This window comes from Monodon monoceros, unplaced genomic scaffold, assembly GCF_005190385.1.
Source record: "Monodon monoceros isolate NGI ecotype Baffin Bay Population unplaced genomic scaffold, NGI_Narwhal_1 Super_Scaffold_5, whole genome shotgun sequence".
Taxonomy (NCBI): Eukaryota; Metazoa; Chordata; class Mammalia; order Artiodactyla; family Monodontidae; genus Monodon; species Monodon monoceros.
In genome coordinates this window covers 94156483-94161102 of record NW_021703782.1, presented here as the reverse complement: position 1 = coordinate 94161102, position 4620 = coordinate 94156483, and positions in this window count along the sequence as shown.

Sequence of the window (4620 nt, the reverse complement as noted above, 5' to 3'; positions counted from 1 at the left end):
AAACAACATTCTCACTGAAGGTGAGCAAACAATGATAAACTATTACTCTTTATCATATTTTTCCCTTCATGGACATATCATTATGTGAAAATTGTTCTGATTATTTCTTATTTGCCTGTGTTCCTGCCCAAGAATGTAAGCTCCATGAGGGATGGAATTTTGCCGTTTTTGTGCCCTGCTAATTTCTCCAGTGCCTAGAATAGTGCTGGGCTCAATAAACGCTTATTCAGAGAAAGAATCTAATGTAACTGTTTTCAAACTATTCCCCCCTCCACCCCCCGCCATGTGTTCTGTATCAAATGTTAGACAGAATGTCAAAATATAAAGCAAGTCAAAGTGAAGTGTCCCAACAGAGACAGTGGCAGGGCGCCCCACATCCAGTTAGTGCAGTGCTCCTCCTGCTCCAGAGCGGCCAAGGAAGTGCTCTGGCCACTGAGGGCTCCATGGAACTCAGTGTGAGAACCAGTGCCTAGTCCAACCCTTTGTGCAGAAAGGAAAGCTAAGACTCAGGCAGGAGATGGGACTTGCCGAGGTTCAAACAGTAAATTCACGACATAGAGAAAACTGGAACCCTGGATTTTTTATTCCTATAGGCCAGGACTTTCTAGAGTGTTCTTCACTTCCTGACAGTGCTATTCACTTCATTCATCCATTTACTCATTTACTAAATGCATTTTAGGTCCTAGGCATCAAAAAGAGATTTAATTATTTAAGATTTAACCCAAAGGGATGTCTTCAGATGATGCCACTTAGTGTTTCCGACTCTCAAGCCCAGAGATCCTCATGTTTTTCGATCCAAACATATCAGAACAAAATTTGCCAGAAAGTGGTCATGCACCATGCTCCGCATTTCTTGTTAACCTCTGTGAATAACAAGATGCACGTTCCATAGATGTGCAGTGGGTCCCTGCCATGTGAAAGACACGGGGACACAGAGGTGAAACAAGCAGAGTCCCTGCCCTCACAGAGCTCACCGTCCAGGGAAAGAGGCCAAATCAATGCAAATGACACAGCAGAGCGGGCAAGTGTTATGGGTGACCGAAGCCTTGCTAGGGAGAAAAGAGGGAAAAGCTGACCCAGTGGCACATGTGGAGTCAACAAAGGCTTCCTGGAAAAGGAGGCATTTCATCTGGGTCCCAAACAATGAGTAAGAGTGAGCCAGAGGAGACTGAGGGAGGGGAGAGGGCGGAAGATGGGAAAAGGCTTTCCAGACCTTTGCAACATCCCATGCAAAGCATTCAGTTATCAAGGAGCTTTTCAGGGAGCTTTAAGTGGCTCAGAGTGGCCAAATGTTCTGGGAACAGAGTACAATGGGCAGTTTGGGAAGAAAGACTGTGCACTTTCATTCTAACCCTTAGTTCTATCAATATTATATCAGAATTGATATGGCCAAGGACAATGATCCTTAGATCCAACTTTCAAATTAGTTTTACTCCTTCACTTGATTGGCACCACCCAATAGCATCCTTTGAACCGCCAAAGCAAGGGCAAAAGCAACAAGACTGATAAGGTGGGGCTTTCCTGCTCCCTCTCCAAATGCAGAGGACGGTGAGGCCACTGGTGTGGAGGACTGGTCCTCTATGAGGAAGAGCAAAGGGATCCTCAGTCTGTGTGTGTGTGTGTGTGTGTGTGTGTGTGTGCACATGCAAGTGTAAATGTGTGTGAGAATATCTGTGTGTGTGTGCAAGCACAGGGGACCAATGCGTGTGTGTGTGGTGTGTGCCTGCAATTGGAATGAGACTGAGGGAGGGTGGGAGCTAACACAATGAAACAATAATAAATATTTTTTCTGAGGTGTCACTTTGTTTCAGAAGCTAAGGGATTAATACTGATTTCACAGAACAGTAGCTTTGTCTGGAGAAGCACCTGGCAGCTTATCTCACTCTCTGGAGGATTCTTGTTTCACTCTTGTAGGAACATTTGCTTATTTATTTAGAATTTAAATATTTTATTATATAAAGTTATACCCAAAATTGTGCTTCTTTTTTTCACTATATACTTTAACTCAAGGACATTTGTAAAAGCAGTACATTTCAGAAATCCTGGAAGAAACTCCACTAGCTATAGGCTATTTAAATACTGCTTACAGAAAGTATTAAATTAACTTGTTTTGACAGTCTTGAGTCCACATGGCAGACAACACAAGACAGAAATGTGCTCACATTACCTGAAAAGAAAAAAAAATCTGCGGGTTTGCCCACAACAGCTGACTCAAGCCATTTGTGAGCTGATACCCCTTAAGAGAATTTTGACTTTCCTTCTTGAATATTTTGCACAAATGGGAGAAGGGCACTGAAAACGTTAGATAGTGTTCAGCCCAAGGGAACAGAATTCTGAGATAAGGATAATAGTAATAGAGAACATTCCTGGAGAACTCAGAGAATGCTGAGCAGCTTACACATGGGTCTCATTTAATGCTCATGACTTAATCTAATGTGGAGGCAGAATTATCCTCATCCTCACCTTGCTGAGGAAGAGGCTGATGCTCTGAGCCGCTGTCCACGGTCATGCAGCCCGTGGAACCTGGAGACCCTAAGTCGCTTGTCCCTAGTTACTCAGCAGGTGAGGAGTAGAGTGCAGAGCAGGACCCCAGTTGGTTGACTCCACTTGGTACTCCTAACCATGGTGAATATGACCTCCCAGGGTTGATTCCTTGTTTAACTTTTTCTAAGGTTTACAATCACAATGGGGTTTCATTTGGAAAGATGTTCACTTGTCTGCTTTTTAATGGACTAGAGTGAACATTTTTCTTTACAGAAAAACACTCAAGGACCCACATCTTCTGGAGACTGGTTTTGAAATGGTCTGTGAAATCAAGCACTTAGAGTGGTTCTAAATTCAGCTGCTGCTGAGCCCATGGACAACTTGCAGCTCAATAAAACATTCAAAGTAGAATGATCAATGTGCAAAATCAGAGCTAAGGAACTCAAGCGGACTGTGAGACAGTTTGCAAAAGGAGGGCGGTGGGAGGTGTGCTAGATCACACAGGATCATGCCTGGGAGGAGATGGAACTTACCCTAGGGGCCCTAGAGAGTGACACTGGAATATTTCTATTTCAGACTGATTGCTGACTGCAGTGCGGGGGGCTCACTGGAGAGGTTGGACTACAGATGAGGAATCTGGTTCAGAGCATCAACTACTGTGGAGAAATGAGGCTGCAGTTGAAACGGATGGAATGGAGAGATGATAAGGAAGGATTCCATTCATGTCCTGAAGTAACTTGCAGATAAGAGGGTGAACCTCTTTAGGACAATGTCAAGGTCTTTTTTAAAAAAAATTGAAGTCTAATTTACATACAGTGAAATGCACAGAACGTGTGCAGTTTCATATGTTTTGACAAATACATACAGCTATGTAACCCACATCCCTATCAAGATATAGAAAAGTTATACCATTCCAGAAAGTTCCCTAAAAGCCCTTCTCAGTCAATCCATGGCTCTCCCCTGCCCAGAGGAAACCACTGTTCTGACCGTATCACTGTGGATTAGTTTGGCCTATTCCACAGCTTCACATGAACGAACTCATACAGTATGTGCTCTCTGGCATCTTGCTTTTTCATTCAACACAATGTGTTTGAGATTCATGCCTGTGGTTGCATCGAGTAGCATCCTGCTGTGGGCATATACTACAGTTTATTTATCCATTCTCTTGCTGATGGATGTCTGAGTTGTTTCCAGTTTGGGGCTATTATGAATAAGTCTTTTCAATACATTCTTTTGGGGGATATATATTTTAATTGCTCTTGAAGATTACCTAAGAGTGAAATTACTGGGTCATAGGTAGATATATAAGATAACTGTATAAGACACTGCAAACGGGTCTTCAATGTGATTGTACCGTTTTCCACTCCCTCCAGCAGTGTGTGTTACAGTTGTTCCATATCTTGGACCTAAGTGTCCATCGACAGACGAATGGATAAAGAAGATGTGGCACATATATACAATGGAATATTACTCAGCCATAAAAAGAAACGAAACTGAGTTATTTGCAGTGAGGTGGATGGACCTGGAGTCTGTCATACAGAGTGAAGTAAGTCAGAAAGAGAAAGACAAATACCGTATGCTAACACATATATATGGAATCTAAAAAACAAACAAAAAAATGGTCATGAAGAACCTAGGGGCAAGATGGGGATAAAGACGCAGACCTACTACAGAATGGACTTGAGGATATGGGGAGGGGGAAGGGTAAGCTGGGACGAAGTGAGAGAGTGGCATGGACATATACACACTACCAAATGTAAAACAGATAGCTAGTGGGAAGCAGCCCCATAGCACAGGGAGATCAGCTGGGTGCTTTGTGACCACCTCGAGGGGTGGGATAGGGAGGGTGGGAGGGAGATGGAAGAGGGAGGAGATATGGGGTTATATGTATATATATAACTGATTCACTTTTTTATAAAGCAGAAACTAACACACCATTGTAAAGCGATTATACTCCAATAAAGATGTTAAAAAACAAAACCAAAACATATCTTGGACAATACTGTTTTTAATATTAACCATTCTAGTGGGTGTACTGTGGTTTCTCATTGTGGTTTTATTTGTATTATCCTAATGACCAATGATCTTAAGCTCTTTTTCATGTGCTTATTGGCCACTGAAATACCACCTTTGGTG